General features: G+C 52.4%; 1 protein-coding gene across 1 annotated transcript in view; it reads left to right on the top strand.

Moving 5' to 3' along the window:
* Positions 1-6,771: 6,771 nt before the first annotated feature.
* The window catches only part of PER2 (period circadian regulator 2), a 38,441-nt gene continuing 28,423 nt past the window's right edge, over positions 6,772-16,789 (top strand). The window contains exon 1 of the mRNA XM_061206325.1: positions 6,772-6,819. The gene's annotated coding sequence lies outside the window, so the exon portion shown is untranslated. The remainder of the gene's footprint in view (positions 6,820-16,789) is intronic.

Below are 16,789 nucleotides of genomic sequence, written 5' to 3'. Positions count from 1 at the left end.
AAACTGTAGTCAGGGGTTCTTCCTGGTTTCCCACAAGTTCCCTCAGTAACCCCATGGCCTCAGTGGGGTGTCCTAGTTTATCCCAAGGTCTCAGGAGCTCCCCCGGGTAGAGTAAGGGGGTATGACGGATGCCCTTGAGCACCCACTCCAAGACGCAAGTGGGAATGCCAGTCTGTCCAGACCACAGACTCCGAGGCAGGGGTCCTGGATTGGCCCCCGCCCCCTGCCCTTTGCTTCGCTCAGCAGCACCATTGTTGGCTCTCATTGTGCAGACGAACCCTCCAGGCTTCCTGAGAGTCCGGAGTGCTGGTGGCAGCAATGCCAGGGGGAGCCCATCTCGTTAATGAGCACTCACATATATCCCCCCAACACGTGGTCTTCTCCCTGCACCACGGGGCCCCAGAAGCTTCAGTAGTGCCATGGGGCTGGGGGTCTCCTATTTTCCCTTCCTCCTCCCTCGCAGGACTTGATCCGTTGAGGAGTGGGGGGATGGGCACACAGCGGCCTTCTCCCCCCAAGGGTCTCTTTCACAATGGGACCACCATGTGCCCCAAGGCTGCTGCCTTCCACAGCTAAGTCACCTGGGCTCCTGCCTTGGCAACTCAGCCAGGTGACCTGTCACCATCCCCAGAGGCGATGCTGCCCATCCTGAGAGTGGTCTAGTCAAACCCCTTTGTTGCTTCCAAAAAGGTTTGGTCCGGGCACAAGTGGTATATTTTCCACGCTGGGCAGCAAGAAGAAGCAGGTGAGCAAGGACCAACACGGCAGGTAACGCAGGTGAGACATACGCCGCAGTTTACTGGAGGGGAAACTTAGAGGTTCAGGCGGAAGGCAAGGGCCCTGCCATCCAGGGAGGCCCTGCGGGCGGCAGGGCCAGTGGTGGGTGGTGGTCCACGAGGGGGACCTGAGCTCCAGCCACTCCCGCCCTCCATTCCCCACCACCGTGAGCCTCTATGTATTTAAAGGCAGGTGAGGAAGGTGCTGGGACCTGGCCAGCCACATCACAGAGGGAGATTTTGAGTGGGCTTAATGTTCTGGGGACGAGAGAGACATTGGAGCTTGGATTTTGGTCGCCGTGTTCCCAGGCTCTGCGGGAGCAAGCAGTGAGGACGGCCACGAGATCGTTCTGCAGACAAAGACCGTCTCTCCTTGATGACATGAGACACGGCTCTGCACGATTCCTTAGTGCGTCCTGATGTTGAGGGTGTCTGTTGCACAGGGACCGTGGGGATCTGGATACACGCCTCACAGAGCTGTGAGGATGAAGGAAGAGAATTCACGTAAAGTGCTGCCAGTTGTGAGCACGTGCTAAGTCATAGCTCGTCCACAGGGTGAAAGGCATCCTGAGGTTCAGGCCCGTGCATGAACGTGGAGCTCACCTCAGCCTCCTGAAGGATCACACGCCCTGACGGGAGGGCCCCTCTGGCCTCCCAAAGCATGCAGTGTTCCAATTCCAGACACTGCCCAGGATATGGATGTTTGCGGGGGTACCGGCTGGGCTACCCTTCAGCACCAACCCCAGCAATGCTGGCAGAACCAGCCTCGGGGACACACAGAAGGCAGAGTGTGACAGGGCGAGAGACTCTGCCCCAGGGGCCTGCCCGGTCCAGTCCAGGGCCCCAAAGACCAGCTGGATAGCATGCCAATGAGAGACCTTCTGCCCTCTGAAGAAAGGGGCACCTTGGACATGGGGGGCCTTGTTGGTAAGCTGTCTTTCTTTGGGCCGTTCCAGGACAGTGAGGGATATTAGTGGCCCAGAAACTCTAGGAAGGGGGATCAAGCTTCCAGAGACCAGAAAATCTGACCCATAAATCAGCCATCAAAGTCGTGAGGCAAAAATCTGACCAGCAAACTCAACCTCCCCACTGCCACCTCCCTCTCCCTCACCAAAGGGCACAGGTTTCAGCTCAGTGAAACCCTCGGGTTAACTTTTAATGGCCTCGTGATTAGGAAGTTTGAAGTTTTAATCCCTTCTCAAGTGACACAATAGCAAACAGTTTTTTGGCTTCCGTTAAAACCACGCCTTCTATTTGCAAAACTGATAATAAGAGAATTCCGTTGGGTACACATTTAATCATTGGGTTCCTATAGCAAAAAGAAGAAACTGACAACATGAAAAAGGCAGAGTCTTAGGCACTAATTTTTTTATTCATTAATATTTTTTGTTTTAAGACACAATCATGAATTAAGCAAGTCTATACACAGTGTTGCATGGTAAAGACAAAGTTATGGTGATTTAAAAAAAAATTATGGTGATTTAAATTATTTGCAGATCTAAAAAAATAGATTAGATTTATTTGGGGGGGATTTTTTAAATAATAATAATTGCCATGGATTAAAGGTCATTGAACCAATGTATGAGTTTAAAAAAAACTCTCAAAGGGACTTCCCTAGCAGTCCAGTGGTTAGGACTCCGCACTGCCGCTGCCAGGGGCCCGGGTTCGATCCCTGGTCTGGAAACAAAGATCCCACATGCCGTGCAGCGTGGCCAAAAAAAAAAAAGAAAAAAGAGAAAAGAAAAATACTCTCAGCAAACTATACAAATAGAGAATAATAATTGCATTAGTAATGTAGTAGATAACATGATTATATTAATAATAATATAATAGAAGGACACTTTCTCTATGTGACAAAGGACATGTGTAAAACACTAAACACCTAAGGCTCACATCACACTTCGTGGAGAAATATTGAGCACTTTTTCTCCAGTTGGGAACTGGGCACGGGTGTCCACCGTCACCACTTGTATTCTACATCGTACTGGAGGTCCTAGCCTGTGCCATCAGGACTGTCATGCTGGGGATGTCGCTTGCAAAGGGGCCACGGGGATGCGGGGGCCAACGCTCCTGGCCAGGTAGTGCTGTGCAGACTCGCTCAGTCATTTTCAAAGTCTCTTCTCCGGGGTGAGGTGAAGAAAGATGTTGGCTGCACACTCACTGTTGATGGCTCAGTCTACGACTTCCCGGGGAAGGACTATGGACACACACGTGTGCACACACGTGTGTCGTGCACGTGCAACACAGACACACGTCTCCCCAAAACAAAGTACAGCCTTCCCGGTATCTATATTTAGTTTAAAAAAAAAAAAAAAGAACCTTCTCAGTAGGTGGCTAGCACGATAAAGACACCTCCTTTACACTGGTCCCCAGACCACCTCACAGCCGGAGAGGAGCACCAGCCCTCTGGTCACTGCCTGGTTCAGGAAACTTCCCAACCATGAGGCTCAGGTAGGCCTTGTGTCACCCATGTCTTCAGACCCTGGACACAGCTGCCCATGCCTTTGGACCCACCTCTGGGAGATGGCTGAGGGTGTCCCTGACAGGAGCTGCCTCTGTGCCCAGTGCCCAGCATGAGGGAGGCTGGAGAGGGAGGGTCAGGGTCCGGCGTTCTCATGTCCAATGTCCCTAGAGCCAGAAAGATCCACAGTGTCCCTTCCATCTCCCTAGAGAGGACATGATAGCCCCCTCCCCATTTACAGACCTAATTCTCTTCCCGGCCCCCGTCCTTTGCCTTCCCAGCTCGCGCCCCAGCTTGCCAACTCACAAACCACGTGATCCAGGAGGAGAGGAAGCAGTGGCCAGCACCGTGCTTGTCGCACAGTAGTTGCCTAGTAAACAGCTGGCCGACTGAGTGCAGGAGCAAACGAGAGAACCAGAGCCCTGGCAAGGGCACGGGGCCCAGGTGCAGAGGGGCCCTCCAGGCAGGGCCCAGCAGGAGTGGGCAGAGCTGACCTGGGCCAGGCCCCCTGGAAGAAGCGGGCTGCTGGGAATGGACTGGGCGTCCGGGCAGAGCAGCTTGGCTGGGAGGCGGGGTGAAAGCTGAGACCAGAGGCCAGCTCCTTCCACAGACAGCATTCCCCAGGCACCTGGGGACCCCGGCTCACCACCCCTGCACCCAGGCTTCCTCCTCGCCAGCATGCCTCCCCCACTGCCAAGAGCTCTGCGCTAGAGGTGACGGCTAATCTGAACACATTTCCAGGTCAGCGTAGACTGACCAGGAAAGGATATATGCCCCCCTGCCCCTCCAACCTGAAAGCACTAATGTGTGCACCTGAGTGCACACACACACAATCTCTCATACACACACACACACACACACACACACATGCTCACCCACAGTCTTGGTTCAGTGAGAATGTCATCATGGACTTGGCCTGGTACTAGGGGTTTGCGCCCTATTGGAGCTGGGGTGGACGCTTCCGCCCAGGTCTATGCAGTTCTCCTGGGACTTACAACCCATCTTAGATGAAATTGCCTCCGGACCTGCCTCGTCACCCCTTCTATGTTGCAAACTCCTTACAAGCAGAGGATCCAATGAGATGCATTTTTCCACACCCCCCAATACTCAGGTGTCAACAAATATTTGTGGAGTGAATGAAAATTTCCAGAAACAAGAATAAAGAAACCAGCTGTGAGACATTGAAAATAGATTCAATTCCAAAGAGTTCTCGAGGTCCATAATGTTTGATAATTTCTAAAATAATGGATTTCACTTTTTACCAGATTTATGGGTGGAAATACAAATGGCTAAATTTCAGGAGGAAATGTGACGTTAAGCTGAAGGCTGAATAGGGAGCAAGACCAAAGAAAAGCTGAGCAGGAGGAGAATCTCTGTGTGATGTGAATATCTGTCTGTTTTCTCTCGCTTCCAGAACAATGGAGCTCACCATTAATGTCAATGTATGTGAAGAAACAAAAGGCCTCTGGGTGTGTGCAGGGTGCAGCTGGGCCTGGATTTGCTTGGGTTTGTGTATGTGTATTTAGGGAGGGGGGCGGGGAGTACGTTGTCAAGGTGTCAGTGTCAGAGAAACAGGAGGGGCCGCTCTCACCAAGGAGTGTGCGGCACGCAGTGGGCCTGCCAGGACTTATGTGGGAAGGATTGTCCTGATGAACTTGGCATTGCTCCGCTTTGCATCTGTGTGTGATGAAGCTGCACACGCACCTTGCCCAGGAGAGGGAAAGAAGTGACTTGCACATAGGAAATCCTGAATGTGCCTTTGGCTTTGGGAACAAGCAGCTTGGTTTGTTGCAGGCCACCAGATCATAACTCTTCCTTCCCTCCCATCCCTCGTCCCCAGGAAAGCCCACGAAGAAGAATGGACAAATGGAGGGAGATTCTACAGGCCCCTTCAGCCCTTCAGAGCCCAACCAGCCTCGTCTCCCCCATCAGACCCTGCAGTTTCAGAGCCTGCTGCAGCTGAGCTGCCTTGGAGTCCACCTGCTGTTTCATGTCCCACGGGAAAGCCTTGGCCCTCTACCTGGTCTGAGAGGAAGTTCTACTCTCTCCTGACACTTTAGACGGAAGGCTGGGGCTTCATATGCCACAAACAATGCTCACTGAAGAACAAATGCCCACAGCCAAGGTACTCAGAGTACAGCGCTCTCTCCCAGAACTGCCCACACCTGACTCATTTGTCTCTGTGGCTTCCGCCTTCAGAAAACCCTCCTTCGACTTCCCTGGTGGTGCAGTGGTTAAGAATCCGCCTGCCAATGCAGGGGACACGGGTTCGAGCCCTGGTCCAGGAAGATCCCACATGCTGCGAACAACTAAGTCCTTGTGCCACAACCACTGAGCCTGCGCTCTAGAGCCCACATGCCACAACTACTGAGCCCGTGCACCTAGAGCCCGTACTCTGCAACGAGAAGCCACCGCAATGAGAAGCCTGTGCACGGCAACCAAGAGTAGCCCCCGCTTGCCGCAACTAGAGAAAGCCCACGTGCAGCAACGAAGACCCAACGCAGCCAAAAATAAATAAATTAATAAATTAATTAAAAAAAAAAAGAAAACCCTCCTTTTCCAAAGGCCTTTCCCACTCTTCAAGCGCTGCCTCCTCCATGGAGCCTCTGGCATGACTCTAGCCCCGGTTAATTTATGATCCGTACCGCCCAATTTAATATTTGATTAAGCTCCCTTCTCATGAGACGTCCTTTCTCACTAATGACGTGGTTGGGGGCAAAGACAACATCATTTATTTCTTTTGTACATCCTTCCAGTAACAAGGACCCTATTTGCTGAACCAAAACTTGAGACACATGGTCTGAAAAATAAGAAAGGCCACCTGGAAGCTAACTTGTCCTGGCAGATCTGGGACAAGTGTCAACCTCAGTGGCCTGGGTGGGCGTGCACCGGGAGCTCCTGCAGGGCCGCCCAGTCTCCTGGGCAGCTACAGCGCCTAGCGGTGAATGAATGAGAGTGAGTAAATGAATGAATGTGAATGAGTGAATGAAAGATATCTGCGGGGGGCGCGCCTCTGGCCGGTTGCCCGAGGTGACAGCCTCTGGGGGCCTGGGCTTCAGCGGGGGTTCGGCTGCCCGGCGGGCCGGCGCGGGTGCACAGGAGCCCCCGTCCCGCGCCCAACTCCCCCCGCCCCGCGGTGGTAGGCGCCACTCCGCACTCCCTGAGCCGGCGGACCCGAGCTGTCTTGAATGGAAGGCGCCGAGGCCGGAAGTGGAAGGGCCCACTCGTGAGGACAAGGAGGGGGGCACGAGCGCGCCGCGTCTTCATTGAGGAACCGAATCTGTGAACATGGAATTCCATGTGCGTCTTATGTAAAGAGAGCGACGGGCGCTGCAGCCAATGGACGCGCGGCGCTTGCAGGCCCGGCCCCCCTGGTATGCAGATGAGGCGGCACCCCGGCCAATGGCGGGCGCCGGGGGCGGGCGCGGCGAGCGGTCACGTTTTCCACTATGTGACAGCGGCGAGTCCCCAGCGGCGGCGGAGGCGGGCGGCCCTGCGGGCTCAGCGCAGCTTTTGGCGGCGGCGGCGGGGTCGGCGGGCGACTAGCAGACGGTCTTGCGGACAGGCGAGGACGCGGTTCCGGTGAGTGCGCGGCGCGGCGGGAAGGGCAACCCAGCTTGGGCGCCGACCGGCGTCCGGCCGCCCGGCTCGCTGGTTACGTAACCGCCTCCAGGCCAGCCCCGGCCCCGGCCTCGGGCTGGCGGTCTGGGGTCTCGGCGGGCGGGCTGCGGGAGGCGGCAGAGGATCCTCTAGCCCACGGAGGCCTGAGCCGAGGGTTTCCTGGGCCCTTTTACTCCTCGTCTTGAAACCAGCCTCCTCGTCTTGAAACTGGCCTGGGGTGGGGACTGTTATTCCCATTTTGCAGATCAAGAAACTGAGGTCCAGAGTGGTTAGGCCCATGTCTGAGGTCACAGAGCTACTGAGTGGCTATATGTCGGACTGTCCTTTTCTAGACGATTTTCTTTTATGAACCCCTCCTCTTCTCCCTCCCTGACCCCCTCCCTCCCCCCCACCACCCCCGTGGGAGAAGGCTGAGAAAGGCCAAGGCAACTGAGGGTCAGTGCGACAGTCCCTGGGAACATGGAGGGACCCTTGGGGAGCCGGCTTCCTGCTCTGAGGCCACAGAGTCAAGTCTCTGGCTGGGGAAAGGCCACGGCTGGGCACTAGTCTAGGAGCCCTACCTGGACAGCCCATGGGTCCCCTGGAGTGGGTGAGTAGAGACAAGACAGTTCCTGGGCCAAGCCAGGCCTGAGCACCTGATGTTCATCCCCTTTGCCCACCCTGGACCTCTCTGTATTTATTCTCTCTCCCCAGGTTGGGTGGAAGAAGGGGGAGGGTTGTACTTTGTGATGCAGCAATCACATTATCCTTCTGGTGGGTACTTTGGCTGCCAAGTCCTGGACAGGAACCAGGGGGTGGGTGGTGGCCTGCTTATCCCTCCAGGAAGGCCAGGATAAGGGATGACAACTCGGTTACCAGGGTTTCTGATATGCAGAAGAAACCAATTTGGAAAGCTGATTCATACTCACAGAAAAACGGAGCCAGAAGGTACCCTGGAAATCACCCAGGGTAACCCCTGAGCTTGACAGATGAGGAAACTGAGGCCCAGATGCCTGCTGGGCACACATCACGGCAGGGCCAGGCCCAGGCTCAGGGTGCCTGCAGGGTCTTTCCATCGTCCTGAAGGTCTTGATCTGGGTCAGGATGAGCTTCAGAAGTTCCATGAAGGCCTGAAATTGGCTGCTGCTGAATCTTGAATGAGCTGGAGTTTAGGGAGAGGGGCCTCAGGCCCCCCAAACGTTACGAACCCTAGCACCATGGCAGAAGCCCCTCCATGAATACCTCTCCCTTCCCACGTCCAGAGCAGCAAGGCCACTGGCCTTCTCTCTACCTGCAAAGGGGAGATGCCCATCCCCTGTCCCCAGCCGGGGTTTCTGGTCCTGGGCTGGTTTGGCTGAGGAGGGAACAGCACTCTACCTGAAGGCATTCACTGGAAATTGAGTTTTTAAACACAAGGCTAATCACTTTTTATAAGGCGTCTGAGTAAAATGAGGAAAGGGACTCCTTTTTCTTAAGTGGAAGCTACGTGATATGCCAACAGGGATGGTACCATGGGTGTTCGCAGTTATCTGTCACTGTCATCTTGGTGTGATTCACTGGTACAGAACCAACACAGCCCTGGCTTTCTGTGGAGGCTGGGGCGCTGGTGAGGAGGGGGTGGCCTGTCACCAGCCAGCGGGCTGCTGCTGGCTGACTCAGCTCCACCCTGAGGCTGGTCTGTACAGCGGGGCTCAGGGTAGGTGATCTTTGAGGTCTGTTTCCATCCCTAGCTTTTTGGATTTCTGTTATTCCACAGGTGATTTCCTTAGGCACCTACACAGGAGACGCAAGTTTCTGACTCTGGGGCACATAATGTTACCCTGTGAGGTTTAGAAGGAAACAGGAAAAATTCCTGTCATTTGTACTATTTCTCAATCACACTTCACTTTCAGAAAAATACTGGTGGGCACGCCTCTGTTTTTAAATGATGATGTAACCTGACGGGGCCTCAGCAAATCACAGGCTCTGGCGGGTCACGGAGTCTCTGGCGAGCCTCTCAGCATTCAGTCCAAAGAGAGAGTGACGCTGAAAACTACCGTATTCGGCAAAACTAACTAGAAACACATAACCTGGCATCTCTGCAGACGCTCTGCACCCCTGCCCAGTGACAAGCTGGCCCACCTGCCAACTCACAGAGAACCAGAAAGTCTGGACAGGGCCTCTGATGGGCCTGCCCCGAAGCTTTTCTGTGAAGCCCTCCTTTCAGCTCTGTGCTCTTTGTAGGCACCTCTGTAACAAGTTTGTTACCGTATTTCCAAGTCTAGAGCAAATCAGAAGCAGTAAGTGAGCATCCCAGCAATGCGGGTCAGGGCGAGGCCAAGGCCACTGTGTTATCAGAGGCAGGCAGTTCTGAAGGTGGTGGGGCTCCGGGCTGAGTGCTGGACCCTCCCCAGGCCCCGAAGTCTTTGCGAATCCTAGCACTCTCCCTGGGGTGACACAAGAATCAGAACAGCTGGGCTATTCCCAGGCACCCCGACGCTGAAGCCAAGAAGCTGACGCCTTTGCATTATTGTTGTTTTAAATTTTGTGCTTCTCCGTATGTGAGGTTTTAAAGGCCGAGCTGAGAGTGCTTGAAGGGGTCTTAGAGAGGCGGAGACAAGCCTCTCCCCAGCCATCTTCCCTTCCATATTTGGACAGCTGCAGTCACATTTTCCTCGGTTACCAACCGTTTCCATGGAGAGTGCGGGTGTTTATTCAGCAGGACAAACATTTTCTCCAGATTACAGCAGGCTGGCCTCAGGGAATTGGCTCCTACCAGGAAGTAGCAACCGTGTTATAATATTTGGGGTTGTAAAATAGCGAGGGTTTGCAGAGACAAAGTGCAGGCTGTGAGATCCCTGTTACATAAAGTTCGGAAACAGGCAGAATGAACCAGGCTGCGAGAATTCAGGCTCACGGGGCCCTGGGGTGGGAGGGGCAGGGGTGGGGGGGACCACCCGGGGCCCCTGGGGGCTGGCAGCATTCTGCCTCCGGGCAAGGCCTTACCATCTCAAGTATCTTATCTTCCATTTCAAATCATTGATCGTCTTAAGTGATTGAACCTACACCGGCTTTCCGCTTTCCACAGAGAAATGCACGTTCCCCCTTAGACTCAGGGGTACTGAGTGCGGGGAGCCTTTATCAGTCCTGGCAGTGGCAGTGGAAGGTGGCCCTGGGGCCCAGGCTGTGTTTTTGTTCTCCATTTTTTTTTTTTTTTTTTTTTTTTTACTATTTATTATGGAAACTATGAGTACATGTGCAAGTAGAGAGGACAGGGTAATGAACCCATAAGCCAGCTTCGCTCTTGGCCCTTCTCCTTCTGTATCCCTGCCCATTTCCTTCCCGTCCCGAATACTGTGAAGCCATCCCAGACGAAGATCTCATCGTGGACGGCACTTTCTAAGTGTTTCTCTGTCCAGTCAGGGCAGCCCTCGCTGCTGAAGGTGTGGTCAGGGGCCAGGAGTCAGGGGTGCGAGCTCAACTCCTTTCCTCCGGTCTGACCGTTTTCCGGGGCAGAACCCGTGTGTGGACAACTGAGAAGCGGCCGCGATGGGCCTCTAGCATTAGGCGCTCGAGCTCATGCCCAGCGGCACACCCAGCTTCTCCACAGCCCCTTTGCAGCAGGGCTGTCCTTTCCTTCGCGGGGCGCCTGGGCTCACGAGGACCCCCCACTGCCCTGGTGGAAACACAGGTTTCCCGGGGCTTCCTCGGGGCCCTGGCAGTGCTGGCACGAGCGGACGCTCAGTGGACGTTGGTGGAAGGCAGGAGGCAAAGTCTGCTTTGACGGGCACGTTGGTTTTGCCAACTTGGCAAAATGAGGTCGGTCAGTTAGAGCTGTCAGTGCTGAGCGACGCGTTTTTCTGGAATAATGAAGCTCAGATGGTTTGGTTTGTTGTTTCCCATTTCTGCCATGCTTGCCCTACCCTCTTAGCAAAAAGATTTACCTTCCGCCGAAGGTCATCTTGTGACCCCTGCTCGATGAGTCCTACTCAGACAGGCTCCCAGGGGTGGGACCGGGGAAAGCCAGGAGGCCCTCCGAGGAGCCGAGCGGCACGCCTGGGCGAGCGTGATGCGTCTGCCAAGGGTCGTCCTCTTGCATGGGGCGGCCAGAAACAGCGCTCGTGACAATGAAGTGTCAACTGTTTTTTTTTTTAATTTGCTTTTTGTTACCCTGTCTCTTTTCCTTTAGTGATTGGCAGTGATGGTAAAAGCCAGCCTTTGCTGGACACTTACTGCATTCCAGACACTGCACTGCTGTCCTTTAACCCTCCGAGCAACCAGTAGGAAGCAGGTACTGCTGTAGCCCCATCTCACAGATGAGGAAGCAAGGCACCGGGACGTGTAGGAACTTGCCCAGGGTAACGGTCAGGAAGTGGAGGAACCCGCCAAAGCCCCCGCCGTCCAGGGTCTGCTCACTTAGCCCTCTGCTGCTGCCCTGTCACCTTCATAACTTACTCAGCAGAAAGGACCGGCCCTGCTGCTTGTCTGGGGAGGGCTGTGGGATGGGACAGGTGGTGTCCAGGGAGTGGAGGGGTCAGAGTGAATGTCCTCTGCACCCTGGGTGGCCCAGGGCCCCCTAAGAGGTGTTCTGGCTTCCACCTTGCCTCTACCCTGTGGCCCTGCTAACACGTGAGTCATACCTTATTGCACAGGACTCTACAGCAGTTCCCACCTCACTCAGAAAAAGCCAGGGTCCTGGCTCTGCCCTGCGAGGTGCCACATGACCTGGCTCTGACCTCACGTCAACCCCTACCTTCTGCCTTGCCCTTTCTGCTCCAGACTCGTCCATTGTCCTCAGACCCATCTGCCTCAGGACCTTTGCATGTGCTGTCCTCCTGCCTAGAATACTCTTCTTCCAGCACCGTCCTGGCCCATTCTGTCACTCTCTTCAGTCTGTCTTAGTTTGGGTTCTCTTAAAAGCAGAGTGCGGGCTGAGGCTTAAAGGCTAGTGCTTCCGGCAATCAGAGAAGAAAAAGAAATAAAAGGCATACAAATTGGAAAAGAAGAAGTAAAACTGTCACTGTTTGCAGATGACATGATACTATACATAGAGAATCCTAAAGATGCCACCAGAAAACTACTAGAGCTAATCAATGAATTTGGTAAAGTTGCAGGATACAAAATTAATGCACAGAAATCTCTTGCATTCCTATACACTAACGATGAAAAATCTGAAAGAGAAATTAGGGAAACACTCCCATTTACCATTGCAACAAAAAGGATAAAATACCTAGGAATAAACTTACCTAGGGAGACAAAAGACCTGTGTGCAGAAAACTGTAAGACTGTTGAAAGAAATTAAAGATGATACCAACAGATGGAGAGATATACCATGTTCTTGGATTGGAAGAATCAATATTGTGAAAATGACTATGCTACCCAAAGCAATCTACAGATTCAATGCAATCCCTATCAAATTACCAATGGCATTTTTTACAGAACTAGAACAAAAAATCTTAAAATTTGTATGGAGACACAAAAGACCCCGAATAGCCAAAGCAGTCTTGAGGGAAAAAAGCGGAGCTGGAGGAATTAGACTCCCTGACTTCAGACTATACTACAAAGCTACAGTAATCAAGACAATATGGTACTGGCACAAAAACAGAAATATAGATCAATGGAACAGGATAGAAAGCCCAGAGATAAACCCACGCACCTATGGTCAACTAATCTATGACAAAGGAGGCAAAGATATACAATGGAGAAAAGACAGTCTTTTCAATAAGTGGTGCTGGGAAAACTGGACAGTACATGGAAAAGAATGAAATTAGAACACTCCCTAACACCATACACAAAAATAAACTCAAAATGGATTCGAGACCTAAATGTAAGACCGGACACTATAAAACTCTTAGAGGAAAACATAGGAAGAACACTCTTTGACATAAATCACAGCAAGATCTTTTTTGATCCACCTCCTAGAGTAATGGAAATAAAAACAAAAATAAACAAATGGGACCTATTGAAACTTAAAAGCTTTTGCAAAGCAAAGGAAACTACAAACAAGACGAAAAGACAACCCTCAGAATGGGAAAAAATATTTGCAAACGAATCAACGAACAAAGGATTAGTCTCCAAAATATATAAACAGCTCATGCAGTTCAATATTAAAAAAACAAACAACCCAATGAAAAAATGGGCAGAAGACCTAAATAGACATTTCTCCAAAGAGGACATACAGATGGCCAAAAAGCACATGAAAAGCTTCTCAACATCACTAATTATTAGAGAAATGCAAATCAAAACTACAATGAGGTACCACCTCACACCAGTTAGAATGGGCATCATCAGAAAATCTACAAACAACAAACGCTGGAGAGGATGTGGAGAAAAGGGAACCCTCTTGCACTGTTGGTAGGAATGTAAATTGATACAGCCACTATGGAGAACAGTATGGAGGTTCCTTAAAAAACTAAAAATAGAATTACCATATGACCCAGCAATCCCACTACTGGGCATATACCCAGAGAAAACCATAATTCAAAAAGACACATGCACCCCAATGTTCATTGCAGCACTATTTACAATAGCCAGGTCATGGAAGCAACCTAAATGCCCATTTACAGAAGAATGGGTAAAGAAGATGTGGTACATATATACAATGGAATATTATTACTCAGCCATAAAAAGGAACGAAACTGCGTCATTTGTAGAGAAGTGGGTGAATCTAGAGACTGTCATACAGAGTGAAGTAAGTCAGAGAAAAACAAATATCGCATATTAACGCATATGTGTGAAACCTAGAAAAATGGTACAGATGAACCGGTTTGCAGGGCAGAAATTGAGACAGATGTAGAGAACAAACGTATGGACACCAAGGGGGGAAAGCAGCGGCAGGTGGGGGTGGTGGGATGAATTGGGAGATTGGGATTGACATGTATACACTAATGGGTATAAAATGGATGACTAATAAGAACCTGCTGTATAAAAAAATAAATAAAATAAAATTCAGTAATCCAAAAAAAAAATGCTAGTGCTTCCCTGGGAGGTGCAATCCCAGGACAGCTGGAGTGAGGGAGAGGGGAGTGCGGAAGAGAAGGCTGTGACACACACACACACAAACACACACACACAGGCACGCACACACGCGCACACAAGCGTTGATACCCTGCTTCACAGACACTCAGCTGGCCGCTCAGCCCCTTGGGGCCTCATCCAAAAAACTATCAAAAAAAAAGGAAGGAAGGAAGGAAGGACACAAAGAAAAGCTCCAGGACAGTCTATTCGAGGGAGGGGTGGAGAGGGACCATCCTCCCACCGGGTGCTGTGGTCAGAGCTCGCCCAGGGAGTACACTCTTCCTTGGGTCCGGCTGCCTCACCAGGCCCTTCGGCAGCAGCGGGGGAAGCAGGGTGCACCCCGTGGTGTGGCGCTTCATCCAAGGTCACACGTGTCCGGCAGAGCCAGAGACCCCTGACGGCCTCAGGTGTGGAGCCAGGAGGGCCGCATGGGTGTGTGCCTAGCGGTGGCCGGGGGGGGGGGGAGTGAGGGGCTGCAGGCCGTGGGGAGAGGGAGGCCAAGGGGCTCTGAATCACCACCACGTGGGGGTACAAGGTCAAACATCACTTATCCATGGGCCTTCCCTGGCCACCCTTCCTAATTCACGCCGGCTGCTCCCACACGCCTCCCGGACTCCTGCTCTGCTTCTTTCTCTTAGCACTTACCCTTAATCTGCTCTACACGCCCTTCCCTCTTGATGGTCTGTTTTCCCCACTAGAATGTAAGCTCCATGAGGGCAGGAAAGATGGCTGTCCCGTTCTCTGCCACCACGGTGGCCCTCAGTGCTGTGCACAGTCAGAGCAAGTTAATCAGAAACAGCCCTGGAGCAGTGCTGGCACACGCCGAGCCCTGCAAAGTGCTGCCTGTCATTTTTACTGTCACTGCTCACTGTTCTGTGGCTTGTCCGTTTATGCCCCAGCGTCTCCCCACATCAGTGTGTCTGGTCTCCGTCTTTTTGATGGAGTGCATAGTATTCCACAGGGCAGATGTCCCAGGGTTTATGCCTTCACACCACGTGCCAGGCCCTGGGGTACAGCCGTCAGCAAAAGCACCCACACGTTGGTGTGCAGTCGGGCAGTGTCGATGCCACGGGAGAGAAAGCCGAGAAGGGGATGCGGGGCTGGCAGGGCTGGGGAGAAGGCAGTGCTGTTTGTGCAGAACGGTCAGGCCATCTGCCGGACAAGTGCTGCGGGCACCAGGGAGCAGCAAACGCAAGGTCCCCGAGGTCGGAGCACAGTGCCTGGGCCAAGGGGGTGGCTGCACAGGAGATCCCAGGAAGCAGCTGGAGGCCTCGCTGAGCTGTTGACCCCTGTGCAGAGCAGAGCTGAGCTCTGCGCCCAGGGGAGAGAGGAGCTCACTTGCCCCGTGTGGTCCGCAGTGGGGTCAGGTGAGGCAGGGGGCCCAGTATGGAAGTTGAGGCTGGCGCCTGGTCAGGATGCGTGTGGTGGCCAGGATGCCCTGGACAGGATGCGGGTAGACTCCTTGCTGGTGGTTCTTTCCAGGTTTTTCTTCCTCCAGACCCCGTGCTCACACGTCTCTGTGCAGGAAGGAGCATTCCCACAGAGCTTCCTAGGAGTGGGGAGGGGCTGGGGTGTCAGCATTGCTAGACACGCCCAGAGACCCCCCCCCCCACCAGGAAGACTTCGTTAGTCCAACACAGTGCACAGGAGTCCTCCTCCTGGCCAACCCAGGATGCTGTCGGTCCTGTTAGATTTTGGAAACCTCATGCTTTGCGTTTTCCTCATGTCTAACTAGGTTGGGCATCCTTCCAGGTTTATAGCTCTTACCTGGTGTTTCTCTTTGTGGGAATAGTCTGTTCTTAGTCTTTGATCTCTCTCTTCCCAGATGTTAGCACCTTTCATTCTTTCATCGAATTAGCTAGAACTTCCCTGAAATGCTGAAGACCGAGCAGTAGACTTGCTTGTTTTGTTCCTGACGTTCACTGCAGAGAGCTGGCGTTTGCGGTTCTCTGTGATTCGGGACCAATAAACAGCTTCCGTCTAAAGCCATAGCGAGATCCTCTAACTGAGACTTCCTCCCTGTGGCCGCGACTGTTTCCTCTCAGAGTGTATAGACTTTATCTTCTGAAAATTTAACATTACAGCAGAGATGTCCAAGGCTAGCAGGACTTAGCATCCTTTGCAGGTAACCTGTTTGTTTTTCCTGTTGGGATGCGGGTAGAATTTTCTTTTTTCTTGAAAACATCATTTTCATCAGGACATAGATGGGCTTTGACACTTCTCACATAATTTTGCCTGGTCCTCAGGGAGTCACGCAGATGCAAATCTGCCTTCGGGATGGTTTCCTTCATGTGTATCTTTCACTGTAGTTTCTGTTTCATTGCTATGGTGTCTTTTTCAGAAAGAGATGCTATCTGCAGGTAAAAATGTGCCTTTAATATCGGCCCTTTCCCTGGGCGTGTTTAAAAAGTTTCTCACTCTCATCCTCCCCATTACTGAGTCTGAACTTTAGCTTTCTAATTGTCTGTTGTAATGTGACATTTTCACTTCAGTCTGCAGCTTTAGCTCATCCTTCGTTACATGTTTCATCGAATCCGTCGTTTCTTGATTTTTGTTTATGATACAGAGTTGGTGCTGTCCTAAATTTGCTTGTTTCCTCGTGCCATGGAGATTGTGTGCATTTTGTCTTCATTGCACTTCTTTTCAGAAGCTGCATGTTGGCTCTTTTCTGTTTATCTGGTTCATGAACAAGACAGGGTCTGATCAGACCTGCTGTTTTCCAAAGAGTAATGGGGTTGGATTCTGTGCGGGTCCCCATCTTCGGCGGGTGGGGGAGCCTGAATCCAGCACTGTCTCCTGCTGTGTGTGGCCTTGGGCAAGTCACCGGCCTGTTTTCCCATCCCTAGAAGGGAATGCTGGTGCACCGTGGCTGGTGATCATGAGGGTTACGTGAGCCAGCACGTGTCACATCCTCAGCACAGTGTCCACAGAGCCCTCCCTGCGGCCTCTGGTCCAG

This window comes from Eubalaena glacialis, chromosome 1, assembly GCF_028564815.1.
Source record: "Eubalaena glacialis isolate mEubGla1 chromosome 1, mEubGla1.1.hap2.+ XY, whole genome shotgun sequence".
Taxonomy (NCBI): domain Eukaryota; kingdom Metazoa; phylum Chordata; class Mammalia; order Artiodactyla; family Balaenidae; genus Eubalaena; species Eubalaena glacialis.
The sequence above is the reverse complement of the archived record's forward strand: the minus strand, read 5'-3'. Positions and strand labels throughout refer to the sequence as shown.